Source organism: Mauremys reevesii, linkage group 2 (assembly GCF_016161935.1).
Source record: "Mauremys reevesii isolate NIE-2019 linkage group 2, ASM1616193v1, whole genome shotgun sequence".
Taxonomy (NCBI): Eukaryota; Metazoa; Chordata; order Testudines; family Geoemydidae; genus Mauremys; species Mauremys reevesii.
In genome coordinates, this window is record NC_052624.1 from 230,682,124 (window position 1) to 230,695,438 (window position 13,315).

Sequence of the window (13,315 nt, forward strand, 5' to 3'; positions counted from 1 at the left end):
TGCGTATCATTAACCTGATGATGATGATGATGATGTCTTTCACAAATCAATGTTTTAACCAAAGCTTTTGTGTTTACCTGTGTCTAATGAAGACTTTTGTCAGCTAATTTCATTTCCCCCCACCAATGTTTCATTTTGGTAGAATGGAATTGAGGAAAGGGAAAAGAGAGGTGGTCAACTGGGTTATCTTGCAAGATTTCAAAAGCAGAGCACAAGTTTGAGTACATTGTACTCTATGAATTTCCAAAAAGTTTCATTTATTTTGAGGCTAATTTAAGTTTGGGCAAATGTCAACTAGCTACAGAATCCCCCAGGAGCAGCTAACATAACTGTGCCATATGTGGCTCTGATCAGACACAAGCAGAGCAAATATTAGCAGAGGTATTCGTCAGTCAGCAGTAGAACTAGTGAAGTGTATATCCCCTCCTCTTGTCTTCACAGTGACAACTCATCACATCACACACTGATAAAATGTCAGCCCTAATTCCAAAGCACAGTGCATTTTGCCACAAGATTCATAATACCATATTTTTTTTAAAAAATTAGTTTAATATCAGTCAGCCTGTTTGTTTAACTAGCTAGCAATGTTGGGGCTTTTCTGGGCAGCCCTTTCTACATCCAACCTGCCCTTTCTTCTGCTTATGCATAGTGAAGTCTAAACTTTGGGGCTTCATCAGAGTGACAGGAAGAGTCCTGTATCTTGAATTCTGGACTAGAAAAGCTTTATCTCCATCTTTTGTACTGCACCAGGAATCAAGAGCACAAACCTTTGTATTAGCATTTATTCTTCATTTGGATGGAAAACTTGAGCTTTTGAGGATACTCAGAAAATTTACAGACCTATCTACTAAAGAGACACAGCAGTTGTAAAAGATCCCACATCCTAGCTCATCTGCATTAATCTAGAAGAAATACCATTTCTCCAGGGCTTGCTCTCTGTTGTGAATTGGAGACCCACTCACAGTTTTCATTTAAAAGATGGTGCTAGTCTCTGTCACTGATCTGTAGTTGTGTTGTGACTAAACAATAAGGCTCTGAACTAAGCAGCCTAATTTCTCTTCCCAGATCTGCCACATCTTTCAACCTTGAGCAAGTCACTCATCAGTTTCCCCAGCTGAAAAAAAAATGGAGATAAATCTTTGCTGCTTCACTGGGTGTTTTGTGAGGCATAATTCATTAAGGTCTGTATACTGTTTGGAGTTCCTCCAGCGGAGCTGCACATTGTCCTACTATTGAAATCACCCTTGCTATAACAAAACTCAAAATACTGAGCTACCATGAATGGGGATTTTAAAGAGAATGAACTGTGGATGTGGATATGACAGGCCCACCAGACTCTCTCATGAGTTAGAATTTGGACTCATAGACTTTAAGGTCAGATGGGACCATAGTGTTCATCTAGTCTGACATCTGGCACATTGCAGGCCACAGAACCTCACCCACCCACTTCTCTAATAGACCCCTAACCTCTGACTGTGTTACAGAAGTTCTCCATTCCTGGTTTAAAGACTTCAAGTTACAGAGAATTCACCATTTACCACTAGTTTAAACCTGCAAGCGACCCGTGCCCCATGCTGCAGAGGAAGGTGACTCCCCCCGCTGCCCCCCCAGTCTGACCCCGGGGAAATTCCTTCCTGATCAGTTAGACCCTGAGCATGTGGGCAAGACCCACTAGGCAGATACTACAAATAATTATTTCCCAGGTAACTCAGAGCTCTCCCAATCTAGTGTCCTCTCTCAGTATGGGCCCTCCTTTGCTTCTGTTTTTCATTCACAGCTAAATCTCACTCATACAATCTAATCTGAGAGCTAAAATTTCTATTATGTTATTCCACAATAAGGACAGTAGCTGGAATGTCTGTTAATATCTTTTATTGGTTTAACATAAAAGGGAGTTTACACAAGTAGGCCAGGCAGCCTAGATCCTCATTTTCAGGTGTGAAATGTGAATCTAAAGCATATGAGCTGCTACAGCAACAGCAGCAGGTTACACAATGTCTTTCTTTGTTGCAAGTGCAAGCCAGAGTTACTGGAACCTGAAATTCTGCCATCTATATGATTTTAATCAAACCAACAGATGTTAATCAGCTGGCATTGCTTTGTTCACTGGGTGTGTTATGTATTGCTTCTGTGGAAAAGGATTTAAATGAGAAAGCAAAGTGCAGATGTCCTTTAGATCCGGGGACCAGATGATGAACTAAATGTGTGCTGCTTGTATGTCACTATACAAATCTTTCAGTGTTGAATGTGTTTCTGTTCTGCTCATGATACGAACAATGTTGCTGATGTGCTATTATTCGGAGGGCCAACCCTGTAAAAAAAAAAACCTTATCAATGCAGTGCTTATTCTCAAAAATAGATTTATTGGGCCAGATCCTTGGGGGGGAGGGGGATGTGTGCTCCATTGAAGTCAATACATTATTTGCATTTAAAGTAATTAAATCTATGCTGATTCACATCAGCTGAGGATCCTGCCCCTTTCCTTGAATAGGACTCTGTGCTGGGGTAAGAACTACCATTACACTTTTCAATTTCAGCTAGATTTAGCTATGTAGCTCACTGAAATTAATGGCTAAATCTCCTAGTCAGTTTTGAAAATTGCAACCTATGAGTCAGAAAGAATTTGCAGGACTGGTCCCCCTGTTTGTCTCTATTTGTGACAGACTAAGATTGCTTTCCTTCTTTCGTCAATGCTGATGATTGGGTCACACAATATGGACATTAGGATTAGACCTGAATCAAACTGGTTTGGTGAACTTGGGGTATCTTTATTTGGAGGTGCATGCTTAGATCACGTATTTTGTGCTTACCCAACCTACCAGCAAACTTTAGATGTCATCATTCATGGGTAATAGCCACAGAAAGCAGAACTTCCAGAATGTCATTAAACCAAAGAATCCTTAAAATTCTGACTGGCCTATGCTATGACATGGGGTTGCGTTTTACAACATGGTAGGAGAACCACTCATAACAAGGGGAAGTCCACAAGTATCCAGCTGTGATTTGGCACATCTTGTAGCAACCCATCTTTAGGCACCCTATGTTTGGCACATCTTAAAATATTGTGTTAATTATATATTGTATAATTAATCATTATTCTTGGGAGCAAAGGTTTGTGTAAGTTACAAAAAATGTTGTTATTGATAAGTCTGTAATGTGATCTAATTAGCTTGGATCTCATGAATGGTAACTTTGTGACAGAGACAGTGTAACAAGAGGGAGTCTGGTACATGCCTGATACACAGTGAATGTCTTTCCAGTGGACTTTGTAATAGGCTTAGAATTTGTCTGGAATGTGGACAAATTAGATCAAATTAGATCACCTGCCATGTTGAGTTTGCTATTCTGGGTAGAATACACTGTCCTGAACTTAGAAGTACCAGTGATTAAACAAATGTATTCAGCATTACTGGAAAGTCTAACACCAACATTCCACTCACTTGATTAGTAATTATACTAGCAGAATTAAAGGATGGGATACTGCCTTGAGAGATTCTTTTGATCTGCACTAGAAAACAAGTCTGTTTATGGCTGTATGATGCACAGTTACTTTTAGATTCTGCCATTCTTATTGAATTACCTAACAACCATAAAAGTACATGAATCAGGTTCTTTTGTTCATATACTTACTGTTTATTGTCATTTACGGTATCAAAGAATTTGACTTGTCAAACTAACTTAATGGGAAATTAACAAGGTTCTAGCTCCCAGTGTAGTTCTGCCTGTATAATAAGAACATTTCAAACACTGCAAATGACCACTAGTCACTTCTTGTTAGAGCTAGCCTTTGAGATGGAAGAAGCCCATTTCTTGGGGATCTAGCTGGAAGGAACAGGCCAAAACTTGTGGGATAGGCCTGAATTTAATGTCAGATTATGGGGTCAACTACCGAGCATATTTCTTTGGAGTTAGTGAGAGAGGAGACTGAAGTGATGAAAGAGATATTGAAGGGATTGCAGTCCTAAATCTGTTCCTTCCTCTAATTTATACATCACAGGGCTGAAGTATTAAAAAAAAGAAAGAGGACAGGATCAGCAGAAAATAGGCTGGATCATCAGCCTATTTTCTGCTGATCCTGTCCTCTTTCTTTTTTAATACTGTGAAATTCACACATTTAATTCTACCGTATTCCGCTTTGCAATATATATTATTTTCCTTAATAAAGAGACATGTCATTTTACAACTACATTTTAATTAATATTTTTCGTAGTTATTGAGCATTTGTTCTAATGAACCTTTCCCCCCTTCCCACATCTTTGAAAAATGTATTTTATAATGAATTTGTAAATTACCAGTTTTTAAAAGAGTAATATAGTGGTCAAAACACTCATTTTTCAACACTGTGCTGGCAGTCTCTGAAATTAAAGTCACCAGCAAACAGACAAATAGGTTTGTTTTCTTTTTACTTCTTTATGATGCATAAAGAAGGCTTGAATCATTTTCCCCCTTGATTTTTACTTTAGAAATGTAGGTCTTGTCTACCCTGTTTTTCCTGAAAGACTATAGACAACTTGAGAACTAGTAGGTTTTTTCCATTTTAGCTTTTCTGCATGGTGGGGTAATGACTTGTACAGGGTTGTGAGGTTTTTTATGTGTAGTGCATTAATTGATCTGTATTGCCCTTGCTTAGGTGCAGCGGCCAAGTGGTTAAGACAGTTGATTATAATCCTGGAAAGCCTGGGTTTGAGGGTCACTTGATCTCATACTTGATCTCACCCAGCTGCAAAATGGGGATCTGATCCACAGGGTTAAGGAAGTAAAAGGTGGTCAGACGTGATGCTAGCCACATCACTTCCTTGTGTACAATTACTGTGGAAACTGATGTGCCTTAAACTGCATTTGCCTGATGAGCCATCTGTGGCACAGGGCAGACTTTGAGACCCCGACGGTGTGCTTTAATGTAGTGCTGTTTGAAACTATGAGGAATGCACCAACAGGGTCTTCCAAGACTGATTATGACACATTAATGTGCTTTAAAAATCAAACCCCTGTAGACAAGCCCTTGCATAAAATGCATGTGAAACCTGATTAATTGAAAGGGAAAGTATTTTTATACAGATGCTAAAAACAAAAACCTGCATTTTAAGCTACTATTTTAAAATAGCCATCAGAGATACACTTGTGAGAAAGAATGCTTCTTCAATCAAGGGCTGAAAGAGCTCATAGTCCACAACTCAGACCACCAGCGAGTCCTTCAGCAAAACCAGTGAAGACCAGATGTGACATTCCTGCTATTTCTAAGATAAATCATAAAGAAGCAAAAAAAGGCATATATTCTTTCTACCATGATGCTGTTCCAAAAGTGACACCTTCATTTCTTTGACAGGGTAACAAGCCTTGTGGATGGGGGGCAGTGGTAGACGTGGTATATCTTGACTTTAGTAAGGCTTTTGATATGGTTTCTCATGACCTTCTCTAAACAAGCTAGGGAAATGAAACCTAGATGGAGTAATATAAGGTAGGCGTATAACTGGTTGGAAAACTTTTTCCAGAGAGTAGTTATCAGTGGTTCACAGTCAAGCTGAAAGGACATATGAAGTGGGGTCCCACAGGGAAAAGTTCTCTGTTTAATTCTGTTCAATATCTTCATCATTGATTTAGATAATAACATAGAGAGCACAATTATAACATTTGGGAGGGTTTGCAAGTGCTTTGGAGGATGGGATTAAAATTCAAAATGATTTGGACAAACTGGAGAAATGGTCTGAAGAAAATAGGATGACATTCAATAAAGAAAGGGAAAGTACTCCACTTAGGAAGGAACAATCAGTTGCACACATACAAAATGGAAATGACTGCTTAGGAAGGAATACTGCAAAAAGGGATCTGGGGGTCATAGTGGATCACAAGCTAAGTATATGTCAACAGTGTAACACTGTTGCAAAAAAAGCAAACAATATTCTGGGATGTATTAGCAGGAGCGTTGTTAGCCAGATACAAGAATGAATTCTTCTGCTCTACTCTGTGCTGGTTAGGCCTCAACTGGAGTATTGTGCCCATTTCTGGTCTCCACATTTCAGGAAAGATGTGGACAAATTGGAGAAAATCCAGAGAAGAGCAACAAAAATGATTAAAGGTCTAGAAAACATGACCTATGAGGGAAGATTTTAAAAATTGGGTTGTTTAATCTGGAGAAGAGAAGACTGAGGGGGGACATAACAGTTTTCAAGTACATAAAATGTTGCTACAAGGAGGAGGAAGAAAAATGTTTTATTTAACATCTGGGAGTAGGACAAGAAGCAATGGGCTTAAATTGCAGCAAGGGAAGTTTAGGTTGGACATTAGGAAAAACTTCCTAACTGTCAGGGTGGTTAAGCACTGGTATAAATTATCTAGGGAGGTTGTGGAATCTCGGTCAGTGGAGATTTTAAAGAGGAGGTTAGACAAACACCTGTCAGGAATGGTCTAAATAAAACTTAGTCCTGCCTTGGGTGCAGGGAACTAGACTAGAAGACCTCCTGTGGTCCCTTCATTCTATGATTGAGGTTTCCTTCCTGCAAATGACTCACTGACTTCATTAGAAATAATCACATGCTTCAAGTTAAGCAAGTCTTTATAGGATTTGGTCCTTAGATATTGTATATTTTTATATTAAAACTACTAAATAATGATGTATGTTTTCTTTAAACTGGGAACAATATGAAGATTAATTATAAAATTGAAGGATTACAGTGAGGATCAAGGGGTAGTGCGCTGAATGCAAAGTATGATCCAACAGTTGCTGTCTATGCTATCATTTTGCTCTTGCCTTGACAGAAGGTGCTCAATTATAAATACCAGAGCTTATGAGAATAAGACACATAAATTTTAGATGATGACAAGAAGATATCCAAAAAGAAGGAGTGGGATACAACAGAAAGGATTTTTCCAATTCTGAGTAATAATTCAGACACCCTATAAAATAAAATATGTTTTACCACATGCTCTAAAAATACAATATTAATCTGTATGAATCATTCATACTCCAGATAAGAAAAAATAAAGGATTTTTTACTTTAAAAAAAAAAATTAGGGACCACTCAAGTTCAATAAAAGTCTCTGACTTTTTGTTAGAAGAATTCCTAATAGGATTCTTTTACAATTTTTAGCTTTGTAACATTTTCCTTTCCATATATTGCCATTCTACAAGCTTAAATTTTCTGAATAATTTACCAAAAGCTATTATCACCTCAAGAATGAAAAAAACCTGATGCTGATACTGTCTGTACTCCTGGAGAACTGTCTGTACTCATAGTGAACTTAACTAGCTACATGTCCATTGGGTAACAAATAAAGCTAAGCATTGTCAGAGATATTCCTAAAAGATCTGAGTGAATAGCAGCGAAAAATTATCCAAAAACATTTTGGAAAATTAGAAATTGAATTTTGATGCACAAAGTTTTCACTCTTTCAGTTCACCTTTCATAATTGTTCATGAAAAAAAGAATCGTCCATACAAATGTTCATGGAAGATTAATTTCTGTCCCTTAGCCAAAATTCATTTAGTGATTCAAGTAATTAATTTCTAAGTGGCAGCAGTAGACTTCTTGTTTAACCTAACCTTTGTCTAAACAGTCAACTGTTTCTCATTGGGAGGTAGCTATGGAGCACCACTAGCAGAACAGCAAGCTTGTGACAACAAGGGTGCAGGTTAGAATTGTTCCCTGAATTTTCTTGGTCTCAGCTGTGTCTTTATAACATATCTTTTTTTCTGTCCTTCTGTTCATACGTGGACTGATCCGAAAGACCAACATGGAGGCTTTTTCTGGGATCTGACCACACATTTCCCAAAGAGGACCAAAAGCACACTATTCTGCTGCAATCATCTCTCCATGACAGTGGTGAATATTGATGGAGGAGTGAACAATATTTTAAAATGCCCTTGGTACTTCATATATTAAGTATTATTTGTAGGACATTGTTTAACAACAAAGCACTTGATCCATGCATCTGTGGGAGAACTGACCCCGATATTGGATATGTCTATACCGTAAAAGCAAAGCAGGTTTTCACATACACAGCAGAATGAATAAGCTCCATAGCAGTGGAAGGTTTTAAGGGAGCTGGGGCAATAATGAGCAATTTAACCCTGATCTGTTCCCATTGCAATCTTGAATGTATAACAAATCCTTCAAACTAATTCCATAATAAACTAGCAGTTAGTGAAGGATTAGTAGAGACAGATATTTTCTTAATTTTTGTCTCAAGCTATCTTCTGCATTCAGTGCAGACTGACACCAAGACTAAAGGCAGTCAGATAAACCATTTCATTGATCCTACCCAAGGTGACAAAAAGCATGAATCAGGCATCCTGCACCCTTCACATATTGAATCAGGATTAGCACATCTGCATGTATAACTGGCAAATGTGAAATATTAGAAACTGACAAAGTGATGATTTCATATCTCCCCTAGTTATTATTAACATGAATGCACACAGAGGCCATCCACTTCTGAAAAGAATAAAGTTCCTTAATTTTTTTAAATACTTCTCCACTTGAATACTACTAAACATACTATTCAGATACCTAAATATATCATCAATACAGATGTGCAGCTTTACTTTTCTATGACAATTCTTGCTCTAAATTTTAGAGCTCTCTACAACTGTCCTTGTGGCATTCAGCTTCATACTAGAGTATTTTTCTTAGTTCCTCCCAATGTCATCATATTTTTCAACCTTCCCATGTCTGCCCCCCACCCCATCATTGGGAAATCTCTCTGCCCCTCTCACAACCTGAGCCAGTTCCTCAGTTTCCCTTCTCAGAGAAAGCGGATTCTGTAGGACACAAGGGAGAGAGCACCCTCTCTCACTTCCCTTCCTCCTACCTCTGCGGAAGTGTCAGCTCTCGATTTACAGTGCTGAATATTTGGGGAGGTGGGACTCTTCTAGTCATGTCAAAGCCAGCTGTGCCAAAATTAAATTGAGAAGGGGGAAAGCATCTAGGAAATTGCAGCAATTTAGAGCACAGTATTTTAGTGTATGTCCAGAGGGATAACATAAGTATTGTGACATTTATCAATAGCTACAACACAGCCATCCATAAAAAAAAAAAAAAGAAGAACAATCTGCTCTCTGTCCTTGGCATGAAAATTTGCCTTTTACCTTCTGCATTTTCATATTTTAGTTTGAAAAGCAGAGGACCAAAACAATCAGCAACAGATGTCCTATACAATCTGCATGGTACATGAATTCAGTTAGCATGCAAATTGTCATCCCTGGGCTATTCAAGTGAACTGCTGAAAAAACAGGAGGCCTGCTTTGCAAAAATAGATAGAGGGTATGATTAAAATGTCTGGATCCAATCATACGTTTAATTACAACCCCTTTTTTATCTCAACTACAGTGACTGGTAGCTATTATGACAAAAATATTGAAAATGTATATGGTGCATAGTGGCACTGAGGAGACAGAGGTGGTCTGTGTTTGATCAAAGTGATCAAAGCCCTCCACCATGTATAGCCCTCCCCATGCTACAATTGACTTTAAATACACAAAATATGATTAATGAGGTAACGTTCTAGGATATTTATCTAAAACTATAATGATATTAGCAGTTGTCTTGATTTTGTATTGACATTGGTAAATGGCAGAAGTAGTGTGTATGAAAAATTACAGCAGAAGATTATGTGATCCAGTATTAGTGAGGGGTTCTTTCATTATGATAATCTCTACACACCAGGAGCTGAATTCTGTCTATAGACACAAGTACACACAGAGCCATGTTCTGTCCAGAGATACATTCTTACAATTCCCATTGATTTCAAAACCTGCTTCAACGTTCATAATGGGTGAACGTCATTGGTTTGGAGAAGTGCTCCAAGGTTCAGGTACTTAATGAAATTTGTTCAAGCTATCAGAACCCCAAATGTCAGAAGAGTAGCCATTCCCACATTATTTTGGTACTTCCACATCCAGTTCTAGATGGAGCCAGAACTGCTGGGAGACTCAGGAGGAAAAAAAATTTCAAAACTAAAAAATGGTTTTGTTTGAATTTTTGGCAAAGGCTGAGGGTGTTTACTCAATAAATTATATGCAAAAAACCCACACCCTTTGCAGGGCAGAGTGTGGAGATTTTATTCACTCTAGTAAGCATTTGCTCATGTGAATAGTTCTAGTGGCTTTAGTGGGACTGTTTTTATAAGTGCTCATGCTCGTGAGTATGGGTTGCATAATTTAGCTCAAAATGAGTTCAAACCGGCTTAGAAAAGCACTCTGTCAAATAGACTGAAAACTGCCTGACAGACCATAAACTAGGGGCACACTAAATGGCAATATCAAGTCATAGGGAAGTGCTAAAGTGGTAACGCAGGGATCAGTTATAGATCTGTTCTTACTAAATATCTTAATTAATGATCATGAAGAAAAAGTAAGAAGTACTTTAAATGAAATTCACAGAAAATACTAAGTTGTGAAGAATTGCAAATACGGGCAAGATAAGTAAAACAAATCAGGAGTGCCTAGAGAGATTAGAGATATGGGCAAATCATAAGATTTGACTTGGAAAAATGCAACTGAACAAAAACAGAGGATAAAGTAATCCGAAACACACGTTTAAGAGCTGGGAGAAACCTGGAAAGCCGTAAAGCTGAAACAGAATAGATGAGATGCTCCCTGCTCAGCTGCAAGACCCAAGCACATATCATTGCATCGGTTACACTAGGTTCACATTTTGAAGCTTCTCTGCACAAATATGAGGGCTAGAGACTTACTTTTAAAATAAAAAGTAAGAAAAGAAAGCTGGAATTCTGAGATTTTCACCTGATTTTGGAATTTGGGACTGTAAGTTTGGGCCTATTGTGTCTATGACTTAATCCAGCTCTGAGTTCTTTGACTAAGGTTCCATTACGTTCCTAACTTCCATACTTGAAAAACGATTTAAAAAATGCATTTTAGAGCTAGTGAAAGGTGCTGGCTTGCCAGTCCTGAGAAATGAAATCCTCCAATGAAGACAAAATGGAGTGTGTAAGATTTCCCAAACTCACACTGATGTACCTCAAGCAACTACAAGTCAGCAACTCTCTGGAAGACTAAAGCAATACTCTTACATCTTCTTTTACAGGATATAGATGCATGAAAATTTTCATTCTTTCTGATGTTCAGAAAGAAACTTAAAGTTACAGGTTAAAGAGAAAAGAATTAAAATAAGACAAAGCAATTTAATCTAGACATTGTCTGCTGCTGCAGTTGCGGTTGTACAAGATGACAGAACTCAGTCTTAGGAGAGATTCAGGGCTTTGTCAGCAATGGGACATGCATGTGTGTTGCTTAGAAATGAGAGATTGTGGCTGTGCTTTTTAAATCGGGGGGGGGGGAGGGGAGAGTGAGTACCATAACGAGAAGGGTAATATATGCCAGCGGGTCAGATGCAATTTGTATATTTTAACATTCAAACATTCTGTCCTGATTAAGACTTAATTGGCCAAAATACAGACTCCTTGACTACAATGAATACAAATATTTAAAAGTATAGTTCTTGATTACAACAGTTGCTGTGCACCACCACTAACAGTCTTAATATTTAAACAAAAAGGAAAGGAATGAAAATATAAAATGCTCGTTGGGTACAAAAATACAACTACAGCGATAGGGATTCTGAAGTTCTCTTCACTGGAAGTTATGCCAGCCTATTTTTGCTTTTAACTACTATGATACAAATAAAGGGTGAGATTTTCAAAGGCTCAAAGGAGAGTTAAGCACCCATTCTCTTTGAATTTCAGTGACTTTCTGGCTGCCCTTATGGTCTTTGAAGATCATCCCCTCAAAAGTAGATTCTGTCCATTTTCTTCAATAAGCACTCTTCATTAGCCCATACCATTAGTAGACAGTAAGTGTGAGGTGAAATAAGAAAGTGAAGCTTCAACTCCCATTTAGTCATGGGCAAACCAGATTGGGTAAAATCAGGATGAGCCTGAACATTAGTCCCTCAGACCAAAGCTTGTTTTAGAAGTTTTAAAATGTTTAGTTCCATTTTTACATTAGTTTAAAAATGTTTAGCCTGAACCTCCAACTAATTCCTCACCTTTCCGTACTTGTAGTACCAGGACATTTGGGAAGGGTTGAGAGGAGGTGGAGAGGACAGCTGCAGCCTATAATCACCATCCTCAGCTGTTGTAAATCCCAGTGGCAGTCCAGAGCAGTAGTCAAGTGTGCGCAGGTGGCTGGGTGGCTGAGAGGTCAATTGGTGTCCAGGGCAGGTCAGAGTTCTCGCAGAGATCAATAGACAGAAGATCCAATCCATGATGCTGGGTCAGTGGGTTGGGGAGGCGAGGTCGGGCAAGGCAGGGTCAGGCAAGGCAGCAGGGCAGGGCAGTCTAGGCAGCAACCAGCAGCCAATTCTTTGTTTCTCTGACAGCTTCCTCTTCCTGTTGTGGCTTTTATATAGTCTGGGTATCCAGTGAGCGTACTGCCTGTCCATCCAATCAGGGGCCTGGGGCATGGCTGCTGTGGGTCTGTAGACCTTCAGCAGAATGGCTATTGGTCTGGGCAGTGGTTCAGTGCACATTGTGGCACAGCAGCCAACGATGCTGCCTAAGGACCTAGCAGTTCTGGGGTCAATACCAGGGTCCTGACAGCAGTTGATCAGGGCTCCCTTCCTACCTCAATCAGTAGTAGTCCCAGGATGTGACTGGACAGCCTCCTCCCTGGAGTAACAGGACCTAATAATTCCTCCATTGTGTCCAGCTGATGTCATCACTTGAAAATGATGTAATAGACATTCTAGTCTTGGGTTTCTGCATCACAGTGCATTGCTGTACTGTGAAATCTCAAAGGGCACAATATGCCTTCCCCCTCCATTCCTCACAAGCACTGCTAAGCCCAAAGCAGTGGATCTGACATGTTCCAGGAATTCAAAAGGACATAGCTCACTCTGAGGCAGACTTTTGAAAATGCCAAGATCAGTGGGCTAGATCCTGTAATGTCAGAATGAAAGAGTGGGACTGCCCAACCATGCCCTGAATATGTGAAAGACCCTAGGTTGAATTCTTGAAGAGAGAGCTACCCAGAGACTTCCTAAAAGAGACCCAACACTAGTGAGGTGTAGCAGATCACTGTGCCAACACTAGTAGGCCTGAACTACAACTGCTAACCCTTTTGTAACTGGGTCCCTTTATTTGGCTACATTTGCATTGCAGCCAGAGTCTAAGATGCTCACAGTAGCAACTGAGCAACTGAACCAGAGAGCAATTCCCATCTCTACTAGGTCAATGCGTCTCCTTTTTGCCAGCTTCAATCACTAGATACTTTTGCTTTCATCTCCCATGCATGATTTGGATAACTTGTTCACAGTATTGTGACAATAGGGAGAAAAGGGGAAGTGATCAGTGACTTATG

The 13,315-nt window shown here is 39.2% G+C and overlaps 2 long non-coding RNA genes across 2 annotated transcripts in view; both read right to left on the reverse strand.

Annotated features, from left to right (window-relative positions):
- Nucleotides 1–13,315, reverse strand: part of LOC120398310 — a 57,191-nt gene that overhangs the window by 26,753 nt on the left and 17,123 nt on the right. The window lies entirely within an intron of this gene.
- LOC120398308 lies at nucleotides 1,856–12,644 on the reverse strand. The gene is made up of 2 exons (XR_005594307.1): nucleotides 12,003–12,644; nucleotides 1,856–2,311 (listed from the first exon to the last, which is right to left on the reverse strand). It is a non-coding gene; the product is annotated as an uncharacterized LOC120398308 (long non-coding RNA).